General features: G+C 43.0%; 1 pseudogene; it reads left to right on the top strand.

Annotated features, from left to right (window-relative positions):
• LOC118385716 (piggyBac transposable element-derived protein 4-like) overlaps positions 1–18,761 on the top strand; it is a 34,445-nt pseudogene extending 15,684 nt beyond the window's left edge.
• Positions 18,762–22,093: the final 3,332 nt, after the last annotated feature.

The raw sequence follows: 22,093 nt of genomic DNA, 5'->3' as shown, positions 1-22,093 counted from the left end.
CGATAAAGTTGCTAAGTTGGCAACACTGGTGGAGAGGCCCCTACTTGTTTCTTCCGTGCTTTGTTAGGATTGCCAATGAACTATCTCATTGTTTTATCTGGCAATTATTTTTCCTTTCTCTTATACTGAAGTGTATTTAAATTGTTCTCTTCCACACTGAAGGTTGTTAGTTGTCACGCCCTGACCTTATTATTCTTTGTTTTATTTATTGTTTTGGTTAGGTCAGGGTGTGACATGGGTGATATATGTGTTTTTGTACTGTCTTTGGGTTTTGTAGGTTTATGGGGTCGTATACTATCTAGGTGTTTATGTATGTCTATGGTTGCCTAGATTGGTTCTTAATTAGAGGCAGCTGTTTATTGTTGTCTCTAATTGGGAACCATATTTAGGCAGCCAACTCTTTGGTTATTTCGTGGGTTATTGTCTGTGTAGTTGCCTGTGTCTGAATTGTTTATATATATATATACACACATAGCGTCACGTTTTGTAAGTTTGATTTAGTGTTCCAACTGTAAATTAACATCATGCCCTGACCTTAGACATCCTTTTAATTGAATGGTTTCACTGTCACCTCCAGATGTGGTCAGGAAGATCTGATCACAATGCTACTTTTAATCCTCTACACCTGTCTGAAAATGTGGGCACAATCAGACTGGACAAGATCAGGACATATAATGCATGTTAGAACCAGGTATAAACGGGGCTAAATAGAGGTAAGAAGGGCTCAAGGAAAGGATGTGAGTGAGACAGCAGGTGTTGCGCCCATGTGTGTGTGAAACAGAAGAGGTGAGTGTGAGAATGGTGGAGTTGGAGGTAAGTGTAGGCCGTGGTGAAGAGGTGGCTTTTTAGGCGGGACTGAAAGATCAAATCAAATTAGATGTTATTTGTCACATACACATGGTTAGCAGATGTTAATGCGAGTGTAGTGAAATGCTTGTGCAGTGAAATGCTTGTGCTTCTAGTTCCGACAATGCAGTAATAACCAACAAGTAATCTAGCTAACAATTCCAAAACTACTACCTTATGTCTAGACGCAAGTGTAAGGGGATAAAGAATATGTACATAAAGATATATGAATGAGTGATGGTAGAGAGCGGCATAGGCAAGATACAGGAGATGGTATTGAGTGCAGTATATACATATGAGTTGAGTATGTAAACAAAGTGGCATAGTTAAAGTGGCTAGTGATACATGTATTACATAAAGATGCAGTAGATGATATAGAGTACAGTATATACGTATACATATGAGATGAATAACGTAGGGTATGTAAACATTATATTAGGTAGCATTGCTTAAAGTGGCTAGTGATTTATTTTAAATAATTTCCCATCAATCCCATGTTTAAATTGGCTGGAGTTGGGTCAGTGTCATGACAGTGTGTTGGCAGCAGCCACTCAATGTTAGTGGTGGCTGTTTAACAGTTTGATGGCCTTGAGATAGAAGCTGTTTTTCAGTCTCTCGGTCCCAGCTTTGATGCACCTGTACTGACCTCGCCTTCTGGATGATAGCGGGGTGAACAGGCAGTGGCTCGGGTGGTTGTTGTCCTTGATGATCTTTATGGCCTTCCTGTGACATCGGGTGGTGTAGGTGTCCTGGAGGGCAGGTAGTTTGCCCCCGGTGATGCGTTGTGCAGACCTCACTACCCTCTGGAGAGCCTTACGGTTGTGGGCGGAGCAGTTGCCGTACCAGGTGGTGATACAGCCCGACAGGATGCTCTCGATTGTGCATCTGTAGAAGTTTGTGAGTGCTTTTGGTGACAAGCCAAATTTCTTCAGCCTCCTGAGGTTGAAGAGGCGCTGCTGCGCCTTCTTCACGATGCTGTCTGTGTGGGTGGACCAATTAAGTTTGTCTGTGATGTGTACGCCGAGGAACATAAAACTTACTACCCTCTCCACTACTGTTCCATCGATGTGGATAAGGGGGTGTTCCCTCTGCTGTTTCCTGAAGTCCACAATCATCTCCTTAGTTTTGTTGACGTTGAGTGTGAGGTTATTTTCCTGACACCACACTCCGAGGGCCGTCTCGTCGTTGTTGGTAATCAAGCCTACCACTGTTGTGTCGTCCGCAAACTTGATGATTGAGTTGGAGGCGTGCATGGCCACGCAGTCGTGGGTGAACAGGGAGTACAGGAGAGGGCTCAGAACGCACCCTTGTGGGGCCCCAGTGTTGAGGATCAGAGGGGAGGAGATGTTGTTACCTACCCTCACCACCTGGGGGCGGCCCGTCAGGAAGTCCAGTACCCAGTTGCACAGGGCAGGGTCGAGACCCAGGGTCTCGAGCTTGATGACGAGCTTGGAGGGTACTATGGTGTTGAATGCCGAGCTGTAGTCGATAAACAGCATTCTCACATAGGTATTCCTCTTGTCCAGATGGGTTAGGGCAGTGTGCAGTGTGGTTGAGATTGCATCGTCTGTGGACCTATTTGGGCAGTAAGCAAATTGGAGTGGGTCTAGGGTGTCAGGTAGGGTGGAGGTGATATGGTCCTTGATTAGTCTCTCAAAGCACTCCATGATGACGGAAGCTTTCTTGGGAACAGGAACAATGGTGGCCCTCTTGAAGCATGTGGGAACAACAGACTGGGATAGGGATTGATTGAATATGTCCGTAAACACACCAGCCAGCTGGTCTGCGCATGCTCTGAGGGCACGGCTGGGGATGCTGTCTGGGCCTGCAGCCTTGCGAGGGTTGACACGTTTAAATGTTTTCCTCACGTCGGCTGCAGTGAAGGAGAGTCCGCATGTTTTAGTTGCGGGCCGTGTCAGTGGCACTGTATTGTCCTCAAAGCGGGCAAAAAAGTTATTTAGTCTGCCTGGGAGCAATACATCCTGGTCCGTGACTGGGCTGGTTTTCTTTTTGTAATCTGTGATTGACTGTAGACCCTGCCACATGCCTCTTGTGTCTGAGCCGTTGAATTGAGATTCTACTTTGTCTCTATACTGACTCTTAGCTTGTTTGATTGCCTTGCGGAGGGAATAGTTACACTGTTTGTATTCGGTCATGTTTCCGGTCACCTTGCCCTGGTTATAAGCAGTTGTTTGCGCTTTCAGTTTCACTCGAATGCTGCCATCAATCCACGGTTTCTGGTTTGGGAATGTTTTAATCGTTGCTATGGGAACGACATCTTCAATGCACATTCTAATGAACTCGCTCACCGAATCAGCGTATTCGTCAATGTTGTTGTCTGACGAAATACGAAACATATCCCAGTCCACGTGATGGAAGCGGTCTTGGAGTGTGGAATCAGATTGGTCGGACCAGCGTTGAACAGACCTCAGCGCGGGAGCTTCTTCTTTTAGTTTCTGTCTGTAGGCAGGGATCAACAAAATGGAGTCGTCAGCTTTTCCGAAAGGAGAGCGGGGCAGGGCCTTATATGCGTCGCGGAAGTTAGAATAGCAATGATCCAAGATTTTTCCAGCCCTGGTTGCGCAATCGATATGCTGATACAATTTAGGGAGATTCTTGTTTTCAGATTAGCCTTGTTAAAATCCCCAGCTACAATGAATGCAGCCCTCGGATATATGGATTCCAGTTTGCAAAGAGTCAAATAAAGTTTGTTCAGAGCCATCAATGTGTCTGCTTGGGGGGGAATATATACGGCTGTGATTATAATCAAAGAGAATTCCCTTGGTAGATAATGCGGTCGACATTTGATTGTGAGGAATTCTAAATCAGGTGAACAGAAGGACTTGATGATGGACTCAAGAGTCAGCAAGGTGGGGGAGAGCTTTTTAGGTCAGGAGGATCTTGTAATTAATGTGGTGGGAGACAGGAAGCCAGTGGAGTTCACAGAGGATGGGTGTGATATGCTGCCTGGATTATTTAGTGTGTGTTAGAAGAGGGGCTGCTAAATTTTGAACCATTTGGAATTTATAGAGGGAATTTGTGTTAGTGCCGGGGAGTAATGAGTTGCAATAATCTATTCGGGAGAAGATGAAAGCATGGATGAGAGTTTCGGACGGCAGGACAGGAGAGGGAGGGCTGAATTTGGCGAATTTGCGTAAGTGGAATAATTTGTTTTTTACAGTCTGAAGGATGTGATGTGGTGGTTGAGGGATAGGGTCTTAAGGTAGACAAACATTAATATCTCTGTCCAAATACCTTTCACAATTGCCTCATACAACCTTTGGATTGCTGCCATTGAGGTCTGATTCATCATACCACTGTGAGTACACAGTGCAGTTGACAACAAAATGTTATCCTTCTTCCTCTTGCTGAGGAGTAGCAGGGGGTACACTCCTACCTTGTGGAGTATCTGGAATCATTAATCACAAAATAACTTCCAGAAACACAACAAATATCAGTCAAATAATGACATTTAAATGTACATTTACATTTAAATTTACATTTACATTTACAGTCTTAAATGACACAATGAGACAACAACAAATAAGTGCATAGGACCTAAGCTAGAAATGCAGAAATATTTTTAGAGGAAAACATAATCATGTTTAGCAGCTTGTTTGCTGCATTAACCAAGCTTGCATATCTTCCATGTTTCATGGTCTTTATTTGCCCATTCATCTCTTGCCTTCATTTTTTGGGCCTCTAACTTTACCTTTAGCTGTAATTTTGCACCACAGATCTTCCACTTCTTTGATGCTACTCCTATTGATGTGTTACAACTAGGACACAGTTTACGGCTGGAGCCAGGAGCCATTCTGCATGAAAAGTGTATACGTAAGTGTCAGAAGAAAGTGGCCCTATACACATAACTTTGACTGATGGAATGCACCAGGGAGGTCCACTCTGCCACGGGGCTTGAATTGACAAGGAGAGCTAGAGATTATGAGATAAAAACTATACTAAACAATAGCAATTCATAAAGAGAGTTTGGCCAACTAAGGAGCTGATGTTGAGTTCACGTTAAACGTCAAGCCCTGACCCTTCTCAAACCCACTAAAGAAGTGCTGTGTGTGTGTTTGAAGGTGACATGGGTTTCAATGACTCAATCATATGGGTCAGATCTGATAATGGATCTCGCCTGGTACTAAAACTAAGCCTGACACGGAATCCATAAATGTATTTTGTCCCCCCACACCAAATGCGATCACGACACGCAGGTTAAAATATCAAAACAACTCTGAACCGATTATATTAATTTGGGGACCTGTCGAAAAGCATTAAACATTTATGGCAGTTTAGCTAGCTAGCTTGCACTTGCGAGCTAATTTGTCCTTTTCAGCGAGCTTGCTGTTGCTAGCTAATTTGTCCTGGGATATAAACATTTAGTTGTTATTTTTCCTGAAATGCACAAGGTCCTCTACCGAATAATTTCTAGTCATCTCTCTTCCTTCCAGGCTTTTTCTTTTATTGACTTTATATTGCAATTGGCAACTTTCATAAATTAGGTGCATTACCGCAACTGACCTCTTTCGTCTTTCAGTCACCCATGTGGGTATAACCAATGAGGAGATGGCACATGGGTACCTGCTTCTACAAACCAATGAGGAGATGGGAGAGGCAGGATTTGCAGTGCGATCTGCGTCAGAAATATAACTTTTATTTTAGCCCTAGGCAACGCAGACGCTCATTAGTGCGCTCAAGCAGGGTGCAATAATTAAATAACATGTATATCAACATTTATTTTGCGACGCGAGCGGTGTGGTCAGCCTGTGAGGCTTTAACATTACTCCATATGCCACACGGTAATGTAAAAGTGTGTCATACTAACTAACTGTTGACTACTATTGTAGGGCGGCAGGGTAGCCTAGTGGTTAGAGCGTTGGACTAGTAACCGAAAGGTTGCAAGTTCGAATCCCCGAGCTGACAAGGTACAAATCTGTTGTTCTGCCCCTGAACAGGCAGTTAACCCACTAGGCCATCATTGAAAATAAGAAAATAAGAAATAAAAAAATAAGAATTTGTTCTTAACTGACTTGCCTGGTTAAATAAAATTATAAAAAATTGTAACCTGCCATAGCTTCAGTGCAATGTGTGTCGTTAGTTGACAGATAAAATGCAACCTGGGCCAGTTGGATTTGGTTACTTATTTTAAGATACAATTGTTTTTATAATCTCCAGTTAGTTTGCATTTTTTTTTTCACTACAAAAAGAAATGGGAAGAAAGCTGAATTAAAAGAGAAAAAGTCATTACTTAAAATGCCGCCAGAGGATGGAGAGATAGAGGGAGACTAAAGGTCTCAGCAGTAGGTCTGAGTGGTCTGAATATAAAGGTGTCAGCAGTAGGTCTGATTGGTCGGAATATAATGGTGTCAGCTGTAGGTCTGAGTGTTCTGAATATAAAGGTGTCAGCTGTAGGTCTGATTGGTCTGAATATAATGGTGTCAGCTGTAGGTCTGACTGTTCTGAATATAAAGGTGTCAGCTGTCGGTCTGAGTGGTCTGAATATAATGTGTCAGCTGTAGGTCTGAGTGGTCTGAATATAAGGTGTCAGCAGTAGGTCTGAGTGGTGTCTGTATATAAAGGTGTCAGCTGTCGGTCTGAGTGGTGTCTGAATATAACGGTGTCAGCTGTAGGTCTGAGTGGTGTCTGTATATAACGGTGTCAGCAGTAGGTCTGAGTGGTGTCTGTATATAAAGGTGTCAGCAGTAGGTCTGAGTGGTGTCTGTATATAAAGGTGTCAGCTGTCGGTCTGAGTGGTGTCTGTATATAAAGGTGTCAGCAGTAGGTCTGAATATAACGGTGTCAGCTGTCGGTCTGAGTGGTGTCTGTATATAACGGTGTCAGCTGTAGGTCTGAGTGGTCTGAATATAAAGGTGTCAGCAGTAGGTCTGAGTGGTGTCTGTATATAAAGGTGTCAGCTGTAGGTCTGAGTGGTGTCTGAATATAAAGGTGTCAGCTGTAGGTCTGAGTGGTGTCTGTCTATAACGGTGTCAGCTGTCGGTCTGAGTGGTCTGACTAAAGGTGTCAGCAGTAGGTCTGAGTGGTGTCTGTATATAAAGGTGTCAGCTGTCGGTCTGAGTGGTGTCTGAATATAACGGTGTCAGCAGTAGGTCTGAGTGGTGTCTGTATATAAAGGTGTCAGCTGTCGGTCTGAGTGGTGTCTGTATATAACGGTGTCAGCTGTCGGTCTGAGTGGTGTCTGTATATAAAGGTGTCAGCTGTCGGTCTGAGTGGTGTCTGTATATAAAGGTGTCAGCAGTAGGTCTGAGTGGTGTCTGTATATAACGGTGTCAGCTGTCGGTCTGAGTGGTGTCTGTATATAACGGTGTCAGCTGTAGGTCTGAGTGGTCTGAATATAAAGGTGTCAGCAGTAGGTCTGAGTGGTGTCTGTATATAAAGGTGTCAGCTGTAGGTCTGAGTGGTGTCTGAATATAAAGGTGTCAGCTGTAGGTCTGAGTGGTGTCTGTGTATAACGGTGTCAGCAGTAGGTCTGAGTGGTGTCTGTATATAAAGGTGTCAGCTGTAGGTCTGAGTGGTGTCTGAATATAAAGGTGTCAGCTGTAGGTCTGAGTGGTGTCTGTATATAAAGGTGTCAGCTGTCGGTCTGAGTGGTGTCTGAATATAACGGTGTCAGCTGTAGGTCTGAGTGGTGTCTGTATATAACGGTGTCAGCAGTAGGTCTGAGTGGTGTCTGTATATAAAGGTGTCAGCTGTCGGTCTGAGTGGTGTCTGTCTATAAGTGCTGTCGGTCTGTCTATATAAAGGTGTCAGCAGGTCTAGTGGTGTCTGTATATAAAGGTGTCAGCTGTCGGTCTGAGTGGTGTCTATATAACAGTGTCAGCTGTAGGTCTGAGTGGTGTCTGTATATAACGGTGTCAGCAGTAGGTCTGAGTGGTGTCTGTATATAAAGGTGTCAGCTGTCGGTCTGAGTGGTGTCTGTATATAAAGGTGTCAGCAGTAGGTCTGAGTGGTGTCTGTATATAACGGTGTCAGCTGTCGGTCTGAGTGGTGTCTGAATATAAAGGTGTCAGCTGTAGGTCTGAGTGGTGTCTGTATATAACGGTGTCAGCTGTCGGTCTGAGTGGTGTCTGAATATAACGGTGTCAGCTGTAGGTCTGAGTGGTGTCTGTATATAACGGTGTCAGCAGTAGGTCTGAGTGGTGTCTGTATATAAAGGTGTCAGCTGTCGGTCTGAGTGGTGTCTGTCTATAACGGTGTCAGCTGTCGGTCTGAGTGGTCTGACTATAAAGGTGTCAGCTGTAGGTCTGAGTGGTGTCTGAATATAAAGGTGTCAGCTGTAGGTCTGAGTGGTGTCTGTATATAACGGTGTCAGCTGTAGGTCTGAGTGGTGTCTGTATATAAAGGTGTCAGCTGTAGGTCTGAGTGGTGTCTGAATATAACGGTGTCAGCTGTCGGTCAGAGTGGTCTGACTATAAAGGTGTCAGCTGTAGGTCTGAGTGGTGTCTGAATATAACGGTGTCAGCTGTCGGTCTGAGTGGTGTCTGAATATAATAAAGGTGTCAGCTGTCGGTCAGAGTGGTCTGACTATAAAGGTGTCAGCTGTAGGTCTGAGTGGTGTCTGAATATAACGGTGTCAGCTGTCGGTCTGAGTGGTGTCTGAATATAATAAAGGTGTCAGCTGTCGGTCTGAGTGGTGTCTGAATATAACGGTGTCAGCTGTCGGTCAGAGTGGTCTGACTATAAAGGTGTCAGCTGTAGGTCTGAGTGGTGTCTGAATATAACGGTGTCAGCTGTCGGTCTGAGTGGTGTCTGAATATAATAAAGGTGTCAGCTGTCGGTCTGAGTGGTGTCTGAATATAACGGTGTCAGCTGTCGGTCAGAGTGGTCTGACTATAAAGGTGTCAGCTGTAGGTCTGAGTGGTGTCTGAATATAACGGTGTCAGCTGTAGGTCTGAGTGGTGTCTGTCTATAAAGGTGTCAGCTGTAGGTCTGAGTGGTGTCTGAATATAATAAAGGTGTCAGCTGTCGGTCTGAGTGGTGTCTGAATATAACGGTGTCAGCTGTCGGTCTGAGTGGTGTCTGAATATAATAAAGGTGTCAGCTGTCGGTCTGAGTGGTGTCTGTATATAACGGTGTGGTGTCAGCTGTAGGTCTGAGTGGTGTCTGTCTATAAAGGTGTCAGCAGTAGGTCTGAGTGGTGTCTGTATATAACGGTGTCAGCTGTCGGTCTGAGTGGTGTCTGTATATAACGGTGTCAGCTGTCGGTCAGAGTGGTGTCTGAATATAACGGTGTCAGCTGTCGGTCAGAGTGGTGTCTGAATAGAAGAGTGGTACGTGTGAAAGGTCTTTATTTGGAGCTGCAGAGTAAACACAACACGTTTAGAATTGTATTTCACCGCTGAATATGTAGGATACTTATTGTAATTGAACATTAAGATGTACTTCATTTGAAAGTGGATTACATCACATAAACTAAAGGTGGTGTACAAAAATGTAAAGAATCTGAAAGATGGATAATAAGATGACTATTGGACAGATACACATTCACTGTGGATGGGAGCATTGCTGTCTTGTTGTCCCAATTCATCCATTGTTTGGAATTGTTTTCTCCACAAGATCTAAAACTGTCTTTAGAAAGGCTTTGTAAAAACAAGTTGAACTAGCTCTAAGGCAAATCAAATGTATTTATATAGCCCTTCGTACATCAGCTGATATCTCAAAGTGCTGTACAGAAACCCAGCCTAAAACCCCAAACAGCAAGCAATGCAGGTATAGAAGCACGGTGGCTAGAGAGTAGAACCAGGCTATGAGGGGTGGCCAGTCCTCTTCTGGCTGTGCCCGGCGGAGATTATAACAGAACATGGCCTAGATTTTCAAATGTTCATAAATGACCAGCATGGTCCAATAATAATAAGGCAGAACAGTTGAAACTGGAGCAGCAGCACGACCAGGTGGACTGGGGACAGCAAGGAGTCAGGTAGTCCTGAGGCATGGTCCTAGGGCTCAGGTCCTCCAAAAGAGAGAAAGAGAGAATTAGAGAGAGCACACTTAAATTCACACAGGACACCGAATAGGACAGGAGAAGTACTCCAGATATAACAAACTGACCCAAGCCCCCCGACACAAACTACTGCAGCATAAATACTGGAGGCTGAGACAGGAGGGGTCAGGAGAAACTGTGGCCCCTTCCGAGGACACCCCCGGACAGGGCCAAACAGGAAGGATATAACCCCACCCACTTTGCCAAAGCACAGCCCCCACTAGAGATTCATGGATAGGGGGGCCTCTTTTAGGGGGACATGGGCATACTCCCCCAGGATTTGTTTTAAAGCCCCCAAAATGTATGTATCATGGATTTTTAGAGTAACAACAGGTGTAAAATCGATCAAAATAAGGTTATTTTTGGTCAAGGTTGGCTAAAAGTATACCTGTCTCGTAGTTTGTTCGACACGGATCTAATATGCCTTACTTAAATTCTTTATTTGGATAGAATTTTAAGTCCACTCTGTCCCCATCCATCCAACACCAACAAAAGGCACAAAAATGGCTGTTCTATGTTATTTGAGAGAGAGAGAGAGAGAGAAATGTGAAGACATGCAGGTCAGGTCCTATTATACCATTAGGAAAAAAAATCTTTATTTAAGTTTCACCCTGTCACGCCCTGGCCATAGAGAGGTTTTTAATTCTATATTTTGGTTAGGCCAGGGTGTGACTAGGGTGGGTATTCTATTTTTTTAATTATTTATATGTTGGTGTGGTTCCCAATCAGTGGCAGTCTATCGTTGTCTCTGATTGGGGATCATATATAAGTTGTCCTTTTTCGTGTGGGTTTCGTGGGTAGTTATTTTCTGTTTAGTGTCTGCACCTGACAGGACTGTTTTGGTTTTCACTCTGTGTCATTTTGTTCAAGTGTTTGGAGTAATACATTTATCATGAACATTTACCACGCTGCCCCTTGGTCTCCTGCTTCATCTGACAACAGCCGTGACCCTTTCTGTTAAGTGTTGCTTCTAAATTAACCCAATAATTCAGACACATGGAACATCTTAAACTTAAAATTCAACTAATGAACTAAATAAAAAAAACAAAAATAATTAGGGATAAAATCTGATAAAGTAAGATCCCAAAACAAATATTATACAACCTTTATTACAGAACCGCTCCTCCTGATTCTCTCTTTTGATGCTTATTTTATGGGTGGACACATCATAGTGTATTCAGAGAAGGAAACATATCATCATCCAGGAGTTTATGCACAGCAAAGTATATCTTTGGGACGACATCCAGCCTAGCCTCTCTATTCCGTGCAAGAAAGTTTCTGGCCACCAACATCTCTTCTGTTTTAACATCAATACTGTAGTGCTTGGCAAACTCAGTTAAGCATGATGTATCTAGGATGTTTTTTGAGTTGGGGCTGCATGCCTATATGCCGTTGAGCAGACCTGCATCTACAGTCGAGAATCGCTGGTCAAGCTCACAAACCATCCTGTCCAAGCAGGGGAGTAACAACTCTGTTTTCATTGTTTGGGAACATGACAATTCTGTGCCTAAACCCAAGGAGGTCTCCACCACAAAATCACCCATTTTCCTTTGTTTGCGCTCTCTTGCTGCATCTGCCTCTGGAATATTGTGAATTTCACAGAGTGCTTTGGCTCTGTCATAAAGATCTGTGTGTTTGCCTATCATTGTGTCACATACAGCTTGTTTGCTGAAACAAGCTTCTGCCAGGTCTACTGTCTCTTTCTGGAGGAACTTGTGTCGTCCCTCAGTTACAGAAAGAAACTGAGACTGAAACATCAGTAGGAAATACATGGTGAACTGATGAAGCTTTGCTCTTAGACAAACAGCCATGGGGGAGCCAGTGGCAGATAGACAATTAAAAATAGCAGTCAAAGTGTCCAGGACTGTACTTATGGACCTCAGCTGGCATGCCCAGCCAGCGTTTGAGAGCTGTACAAGTTCAGCTGATGCTATTCCAAGTTTGGACTGAGCTTCTTTGAACTTGTGGTGGTTAACTAGGGATGTGTTGAAAAACGAATACACATTCGCCAAGAAACTTAAACTCAGCAGCCTCCGGAATAGCCCTGCAAATATGACACAACACCAAATTAAGCTCATGATGAGCAAAGCAATGTACATCAATTGCCTCTGAATGCAGCACTCTGAAATGTCCTTGCACACCTCCTTGGGATCCACTCATGACAGCTGCACCATCATAGGTCTGTGCGACGCACTTTAGGCCTGCTACCCCTCATTAGGAGCTGCTGTTGCAACTCATTTGCTATCGATTGGGCATCAAATGACTTGATTTGTGCTAGTGCTAGTAAACGCTCCTTAACTGTCCCCTCTGTTACATACCGAACACACAGAGCCAACTGTACAGACTGCCCATCCCTGACCTCATACACCATAATGGAATACATTCCAGACATTGACATCTCAGAGACCATGGCGTCCGTAATGTCTTGAGCACAGTATTAGATCATGTCATTCTGAGATTCTGGAGAGAGATGCGTTGCATTTGATGGACTATTGTACCTTTGCAGCAAAGGGTCAAACTCCTTCAAAAGCTCCAGACATTCAAGAAAGTTCCCTCTTATTTGTGCTTTCACTAGAGACATCATTGGCATGGATAGAGAGTCCCTGTCTTCCTAACATTGAGGTGACCGCATCAAATCTCCTCTGATACTCCCTTCTCTCTGCACTATCACCAGCATGGGCAGATGTTAAAATCTGAGCAATGTTCCCATGACTGCTAGTTGCCTGGTAGCTTTGCCATGCCACCACTGTCTGTGTGTTTGTGCCATTCGATGTTTACCCATCCTCTTCCAGCTACCCCCCTACTTTGTGCAATTTCCGCCTGAAGACATACCCAAATCTAACAGCCTGTAGCTCAGGCCCAGAAGCAAGGATATGCATATTCTTGGTACCATTTGAAAGAAAACACTCTGAAGTTTGTGTAAATGTGAATTGAATGTAGGAGAATATAACACCATAGATCTGGTAGAAGAAAATACAAGGAAATAAACAGACATTTTTCTGTTCTTTTATTGTTGTTGCATCTTTAAAATAAACAAGAACAGCCAAACATTCAGTTATGATACTGGGGATAATTTCAAATAACATAAGTAGGCAATAGTATTTGACCAACGTTTCAGACAGATACCTTCAGGAATGAGTGAGGTACATGCCATTGAGCATGAAGTCACCCAGGTGTCCCTCACAAGTTTTTCTTGATGGCCGGGCGGGGGTGGGTGTGGTGCCGGAGACAGCAGGGGTTCGGCTGGATGGACCAGCTTCAGTGGGGGATTTGCACCTTGGCAGTATGGGCTCCCAATCAGAATCGCTGGGACTGTGAAACAAAGACACAGACAAACAGACACAGATTATATATAGAGTAAGTAAACATCCACTAAGGTGAGGTGTTGTCCATTCCATGTTTAGATAAAAAACATGTAATATATACAGACACACAGACATGCAGACATACACCCACAATGTAGAGCAATGTTTACATTATACATTTCATTATACTTAAATGTGTACTTTATATTTCATGTCCTAGTCATATTTTTATACATGGCAAATAAAATAAAAATAACTCAAATGAATTATATTTGATTTTATTAATTTCAATCAAACGTTACTCACCAATCATTACACAGAATCTTCTCCATACAGGAACATCACCTCAGATTTAGAGTCAAAAGAATGCTCACTGTCTGACTCATCTTGTAGTAATTCACCATCTCTATCAATCTCGTCAATGATATCGTGTAGGTCTGTATACTTTGTCTTTGTCTTCGATTTTAAACATTTACTTGCCATAATTTTTCTCTGAAAATGCTCTCAAAACAGAAATGCTGCGCGTCTTGTAGAATGTTCAATGGCGAATGGTTGTGTCTACACGCTTGAGTTTCCCACAAACAATAGTCTTCCTGGATAGAACCATCACATGTTGTCGTTTACCTGAGCTCATTGGCTATCTACCCAGCTAGATTTCAAGACGATCAGTGGTCATTGGTCCGCAATTAGGTCATTGTTTGCTGTGTTCAAATGAGTTCCTTTCGGTCAATATGTCCCGGAAAAGAACCATGAAGTGTGGTTGTTTTACTAACAAACAGAGAATTGCAATGAAACCAAACGTGACTCGATAAACGTCCGTTTAGATTAAGTAATTACATCGAACGTTAGGTCCAAAGTTGAAGGACACTGTATTTACAACACAAGCAGTTTACGGAATGTTTCCTGTTAGGCTATAAAAATGGATTATAACGAACAAAACAACAATTTATTGTTTCGTCGTGACCTTTAGTGTTGCCAAAAGAAGAAGATCTTCAAAGGTAATTGATTCATTTTATTGCTATTTCTGACTTTCGTGACTACATATTCTTTATCCCCTTACACTGTGTATAAGACAGTAGTTTTGGAATTGTTAGTTAGATTACTTGTTGGTTATTACTGCATTGTCGGAACTAGAAGCACACTCGCAATAACATCTGCTAACCATGTGTATGTGACAAATAAAATTTGATTTGATTTCATCTACTTTGCTGTAACTGTACCTAATGTGTTGTCTACTGATCGATAATCGGTTTTGCAGGAAAGCTTTTTGAAATCTGACATGGTGGCTAGATTAACAAGAGGTTTAGTTTTCATTTGGTGTATTGCACTTCTGTTTTAATTGAAGTTAAATATTTATAATAATGACATTTCGGGCAATTTTTGTTGAAACATTCCCCGAGAGGAAGGCCTGTCCTAGACATTAAGAGGTTAATAAAAGTAGATTATGTTCACTCATGCAACGTATTTCAATTACTTTACTACATCACGCAATGATAATTAGTTTGATGGAAAACCTTAGGCTTTGTACGACATTATAAATTACGTTGAGATTCCCACTTAAAACCTGTTGGTGCTAGGGGGCAGTATTTTAAACGGGATATTTTGTCAGGAAAAGGTGCTAGAATATGAATATAATTGACAGCTTTCAATTTAAAACACTCTAACGTTTCCAAACCTGTAAAGTTATAGTCTGTGAGTGTAACAGAACTTATGTTGCAAGCGAAAGCCTGAGAAAAATCCAATCCGGAAGTGCCCCAGGTTTTGAAAGCGCTGCGTTCCAATGACTCCATATTTGGCTGTGAATGTACCATCAACGAGCTTAACAATGTGATTAATTATGCATAATTATATATGCATGAAAACCAAAGTCTGAGACCATGACAATTCCCAGTCTCCCTTCACCTGACTCTATGCCTTCAGGATACTTTTCTGCTGAATTCCACAAAAATAAAGGCCCTTAAAAGCCTCCTCGTGCTTTCGCCCAGTCTTCCCCTTTCCGGCCCCAGGTTCCGAGAGGTGTTCCCAAGCCATTTCATTTTCACTTTGTTCCCCATCTCCTCTATTGCCATCTGATAGGCACATCACCTGATAGGCAAGTGCGTATCCCTAATCAATTCTGCATCTTCTTGAGATAACTCAGCACTCATATGCTTTTCAAATCGATGCCTTCAATATGTTGTTTAGAGTACAATTACCCCAAAATCTATCCTCTTCATATGATGCATTAACCAATAAAACAGCTAACCCAACGATGATGTTTAAAGTAGCTCCCAGATCTAACCCATCTGCATGTCTACAGTGGAATCTAGTCTCTCTCTCTTTGGCTCTGCTTCCTATGTCATGGTGTCTTCAAGCTCACCCTAATGGGTGCTGGACCTCCCTTCACGTGAGACCTATGCACCCACCGAGGAGAGACATGACGATGTTTACCGCTGCAGATGCTGAAAGGAGTACTGTGTGTGGACCAGACCAACGCTGTCCCAACACCCCGTTCCTGGTGAGTCTGAATGTACCACTCAATCTCCAGAATTCAGCCCGTCCACTTGGTTATCTCTGCTTTCACCTGAGAATATACACACTGCAACACATGGGTCATTTCCTGACAACATAGACTCTCCTCTTCTGGCAAGGTCACTCATTTGTGACATTTGAATAACTGACCACCCCCCCCCTGTACTCCCATTAGTCTCCCAGTTACCAGTTAATAATCAATGTGGCATGAGTCCTCATAAACTGATATCCCAACAATGCTACTAAAGTAACCCCTGCTACTACTAACATGGCCCATGCCAATAGCCTCCTTCAATTACGGTCCCTGCAGCGACTGCCGTGAGAATAACTACTGCCTGTAATCTGTCAAGGGTTCACTGGCTGTTAGAAATTGGCAAAGAGATGAATGAGTTGGAAGAATATTCAACCTACATATATCATTCCATCTAACTCCATAACACACTAGTCACTACTCCTAATGCACTCCTACAGTTATAAACATACTAAAACATTCTCAAATCAATTAGTCAATATACATCAGTCCCTGCTCTGGAACAATGATCACTCTCATGTTCCACGAAACCTAAAAACATATTGACTTCAAAAGGAAAGAGAGAAAAAAAGACATATTTAATAACTTTACACCTCCCTTGACGTGACTAAAACTGGGGAAAGAACCGTCCATCTGTTACGTTCTATGTCAATGTATTGTTTGTCTTTATGCCCTCTCCTTTTCCATCATTGGGTGTTATGGCAAAACACAGACTATAAACCTTATATGCAATGAATTATATCATCCAGCCATCTCTATTTATCAATACAATTTAACATAAAACTTCTAATGACATAATAAAACAAAACCAACAAAACGCTTCATGTTACCCCAAGCTATCATCCAGTAAGTTGTAACAACCTCCCTGTCAAAGGATACTTAGATATAAGGTTTCCAGAGCTTCCCTGGGCATAATAAATGTAAAAAGTGCCCCCAACCCTCACCGTTCAAAAGCAACTCTCTTGCTATATCCAAATCATAACTAAAACATTTTTATAAATGATCCAACTCAAATTCAGAATAACAGTCCTTAGTGCTTACTTTAATTCCATAACTCAAATTCACACTTCTCAACTTAGCACACATCATCCCTATTAAAATGTACATTTATAAACAAATCCTTTTAGTACCAGTAATAACTATTCTCATTTACAGCCCCCTTTATTCATGTTTTCCTGTCATAAGTGACCTGGTAATGAAATATCAGTATCTCAATGCAGACTTAATCTAAATTATTAGCAGTGTGTATACCTCCCCCCTTTCCTTCTCCCGGCACTTATCATTGTAGCGTGTTTTTTTCAGATATCGTTTACAGTTCCCAACGGTACATGTAACTCTTGCATGTCCCATTTAATGGCCCTTGATCGTGTCCCAATTTCGATACCCAAATAGATACATCCGATTCTCCCACGTATATAAGTCTCTCATCTGAGCCGTTCTCTCTCTATGCTCACTCCACAAGTGCTCTCAGCAATCCTGTCCCAATTTATGGCTCGGACAGATAGAAGTGTTAAAAGTCACTGTTGCCTTGCACACCTTTGTCGCTCTTTCTTCAGCCGGTTAGGGAGGGTTTTAGGGTTAACACACAGTTTGTGGTCAAATTATTCCTACCATGCATTAAGACACGATCACCGACAACGATGAGAGCCTATAGGGAGGAGGTCAGAGACCTGACCGTGTGGTGCCAGGACAACAACCTCTCCCTCAACGTGATCAAGACAAAGGAGATGATTGTGGACTAGAGGAAAAGGAGGACCGAGCACGCCCCCATTCTCATCAACGGGGCTGTAGTGGAGCAGGTTGAGAGCTTCAAGTTCCTTGGCGTCCACATCACCAACAAACTAACATGGTCCAAGCACACCAAGACAGTCGTGAAGAGGGCACAACAAAACCTAATCCCCCTCAGGAGACTGAAAAGATTTGGCATGGGTCCTCAGATCCTCAAAAGGTTTTACAGCTGCACCATCGAGAGCATCCTGACGGGTTCCATCACTGCCTGGTATGGAAACTGCTCGGCCTCCGACTGCAAGGCACTATAGAGGGTAGTGCGTATGGCCCAGTACATCACCGGTGCCAAGCTTCCTGCCATCCAGGACCTCTATACCAGGCAGTGTCAGAGGCAGGCCCTAAAAATTGTCAAAGACTCCAGCCACCCCAGTCATAGACTGTTCTCTCTGCTACCGCAAGGCACGTCTAGGTCCAAGAGGCTCCAAAACAGTTTCTACCCCCAAGCCATAAGACTCCTGAACATCTAATCAAATGGCGACCCAGACTATTATTATTGCCCCCCCTCCCTGCTGCTGCTGTTATTATCTATGCATAGCCACTTTAATAACTCTACCTACATGTACATAATTACCTCAATTACCTCGACATCAGTACCCCCCGCACATTGACTCTGTACTGTTAGGGTTGCGTCAAATCTACATGTACATAATTACCTCAATTACCTCGACATCGGTGCCCCCAGCACATTGACTCTGTACTGGTACCCCCTGTACATAGCCCCGCTATTGTTATTTACTGCTGCTCTTTAATTATTTGTTATTCTTCGGGATTTTCCTAAAACTGCATTGTTGGTTAAGGGCTTGTTAGTAAGCATTTCACTCTACACCTGTTGTATTCAGCGCATGTGACAAATACAATCTGATTTGTCATCTTCATCCCTGAAAATGTGCAGGAGGCACATGCAAATCCATGTTATTTCTAAGGCTATTGTTTATTTCAAGTATATGCCGTGATTATTGAATATAACTACAGCCTAATAGATGCCTTAATCGTGTTCTACCAACAGGAAAGAAGGGTTAGTACAGCATGCCAAACTGACCCCTAGGTGCCAGAGTGTTCCTGTGCTGTAGTGGAGAAGAGGTCCACTTGGACCATCACTAAAGAGCTCAGGGCCCAGCTAGATTGTGCTCACGACCATCAGTATACAACCGAGTCCTGCCCCTATACGCCACAGATGGAGCTGACGGAGAGTGAGATCAGTGAAGACCAGAACTCGCTGTATGAACCTGAGAGCTCAGAATCACAATCATCACAGTTCGAGTCAAAGATATACTATTGATCACTTTGGGGGTCCTGGTGTTTTAACAGATGTGCTACCCTGGGTCCTGGTGTTTTAACAGAGGCTACCCTGTCCCGGCCCTGGTGTTTTAACAGATGTGCTACCCTGTCCCGGTCAAATCAAATCAAATCAAATTTATTTATAAGATGAAGGGAATCAAAGTGCTGTACAGAAAATAAAACCCAGCCTAAAACCCCAAACAGCAAACAATTTTTCACGGATGGTTACCCTGTCCCCCTGGTGTTTTAATGGATGTTACTGTCCCGGTCCTGGTGTTTTAACAGATGTGCTACCCTGTCCCGGTCCTGGTGTTTTAACAGATGTGCTACCCTGTCCCGGTCCTGGTGTTTTAACATCCTGTCCCGGTCCTGGTGTTTTAATGTGCTACCCTGTCCCGGTCCTGGTGTTTTAACAGATGTGCTACCCTGTCCCGGTCCTGGTGTTTTAACAGATGTGCTACCCTGTCCCGGTCCTGGTGTTTTAACAGATGTGCTACCCTGTCCCGGTCCTGGTGTTTTAACAGATGTGCTACCCTGTCCCGGTCCTGGTGTTTTAACAGATGTGCTACCCTGTCCCCGTCCTGGTGTTTTAACAGATGTGCTACCCTGTCCCGGTCCTGGTGTTTTAACAGATGTGCTACCCTGTCCCGGTCCTGGTGTTTTAACAGATGTGCTACCCTGTCTCGGTCCTGGTGTTTTAACAGATGTGCTACCCTGTCCCGGTCTTGGTGTTTTAATGGATGTGCTACCCTGTCCCGGTCTTGGTGTTTTAATGGATGTGCTACCCGGTCCAGGTTCTGGTGTTTCGAATCTCTCTCAACCTATTAATGCTCAGCTGTGAAAAGCCAACTGACATTTTCTCCTGAGGTGTTGAACTGTTGCATCCTCTATAACCACTGTGGTTATTATTTTGATGTAAAAAGGGCTTTTGTAAAATATGATTGATTGATTGTGCTGGATGCTGTGTATTCACTAACTTTCTGAATGATGGAAATGCTTATAGTATCTGTAACATATTTTGGTGTGTATTTAATCTGCATCTTAACTTATTAAAGTGACAATCAGCAGTAGAAACAATAACAAGGTGTCTCCCTGCTCCTCTTTCAGTAAAAAGCTGAGGGATGGTCCTGGATAAATGTAACCACTCTCAAATTCGCAAGGACTGACCATCCATAATATCAACATTGTAATCCTGTTTCTATGATCTGTTTCCACTACCATGTACCCAGTTCTCCTTGGATAAAGGTGTCTGCTAAATGGCATATTATTAAAGTCTACTTTGACTCTGCCACCTGAGCCAAATACATTTAAACTCAGTTTTTCACAATTCCTGACATTTAATCATCCTTGTAAAAATGCCCTGTTTTAGGTCAGTTAGGATCACCACTTTATTTTAAGAATGTGAAATGTCAGAATAATAGTAGAGAGAATCATTTATTTCACTTTTATTTCTTTCAGTGAGTCAGAATGTATGTCTTTATTTTAGTTGGTCAGGGCGTGAGTTGGGATGGGCATTCTATGTTGTTTTTCTATGTTTTGTTCTGTTATATTTCCATGTGTTTGGCCTAGTATGGTTCTCAATCAGAGGCAGGTGTCAGTCGTTGTCTCTGATTGGGAGCCATATTTAGGTAGCCTGTTTTCTATTGTGTTTTGTGGGTGGTTGTATCCTGTGTTAGTGTTTTCACCAGACGGGACTGTTTCGGTTGTTTGTACTTTTGTTGTTTTATTCAGTGTTCTGTTGATTTATTAACTATATCATTATGGACAATTACCACGCTGCACATTGGTCTGATCCTTGCTACTCCTCTGAAGAAGAGGTATTCCATTACACAGAAGTTTATATACATTCAATTAGTATTTGGTAGCATTGCCTTTAAATTGGGGAGTCTATTTTGAACAGCCAATTTCATTTTTTTTTCAGTCCTGGGATGGCAGGATGACCTATAATTTTGAGCCCTGAGTCAATGTAACAATTGTTGTGTGTTTATCGTGTTCAATTCTGTCTATTCTACTTTGTCTAAAACTATTATTGATGTGTCTGTTTGAAGTTACCATTTATGTTTTCTCCTAATTTGTATGTGTCATCTCATTCTTGGCCATAGGATTGCTTGGAAAATATAAATTGTCAAAGGAATTCTCAGTTGTTTGAGTTGTCTAGGCCTGTTTACAGGCATTTTGCATAATATGATATATTGCTCTTTATTTGGACATACATGTCATCCTTTTGGTCTATCTATTGCATTTTTGGGCTCAAACGTTTGCTTTTTTTGTAAATATATTCACTGCTCTTAGCCTATAATAAAACTTTAGTTCCATCTTTATCGAAGCAACTGCACATCTTCTTCATAAGCTATCTTTTTGTTAAATGTAATATTTCTGTTTCCCTGTTCCTTGTTTTACCTCTGCATTGGTGAGCCTTGTAAAGAGGGTAAAATAAATTATGTTGAAGACACTGTTCAAATGATGAAATATACTTCCGGAAAAATTTGAAAGCTGTGGTTGCTGCGCATGCGTCTGTCTTCATCAAATATCACCCGCGGACTGGTTGCCTGGGCAACGGCGATGGAACTCTCACCTCCTCGTCACTTCAAAACTGACGTCACAGTGCTCGTGGGTCCTCCTGGCTGTGGCAAGTCAAGACATGCCTCCGAAGCCTTCACATGACGTCTTCTACAAGACCCGCGGTGATTGGTGGGATAGTTACCATGGTCAGAAACCAGTGTCCACAACCTCAAACAGTCACACTCCCAACTCCTCTATGGCCAAGACCAAAGAGCTGTCAACGGACACCAGAGACAAAATTGTAGACCTGCACCAGGCTGGGAAGACTGAATCTTCAATAGGTAAGCAGCTTGGTTTGAAGAAATCAACTGTGGGAGCAATTATTAGGAAATGGAAGACATACAAGCCCACTGATAATCTCCCTCGATCTGGGGCTCCATGCAAGATCTCACCCCGTGGGGTGAAAATGATCACAAGAACGGTGAGCAAAAATCCCAGAACAACACGGGAGGACCTAGTGAATGACCTGCAGAGAGCTGGGACCTAAGTAACAAGCCTACCATCAGCAAGGGCATTGAAGTTGAAACGTGACTGGGTCTTTCAGCATGACAATGATCCCAAACACACTGCCCAGGCAACAAAGGAGTGGCTTCGTAAGAAGCATTTCAAGGTCCTGGAGTGGCCTAGCCAGTCTCCAGATCTCAACCCCATAGAAAATCTTTGGAGGGAGTTGAAAGTCTGTGTTTCCCAGCAACAGCCCCAAAACATCACTGCTCTAGAGGAGATCTGCACCAGCAACAGTGTATGAGAACCATGTGAAGACTTACAGAA

The sequence above is a fragment of the Oncorhynchus keta genome, chromosome 6 (genome assembly GCF_023373465.1).
Source record: "Oncorhynchus keta strain PuntledgeMale-10-30-2019 chromosome 6, Oket_V2, whole genome shotgun sequence".
NCBI classification, from domain to species: domain Eukaryota; kingdom Metazoa; phylum Chordata; class Actinopteri; order Salmoniformes; family Salmonidae; genus Oncorhynchus; species Oncorhynchus keta.
Note: the sequence above shows the minus strand (reverse complement) of the source record. Positions and strands in the feature narration are given on the sequence as shown.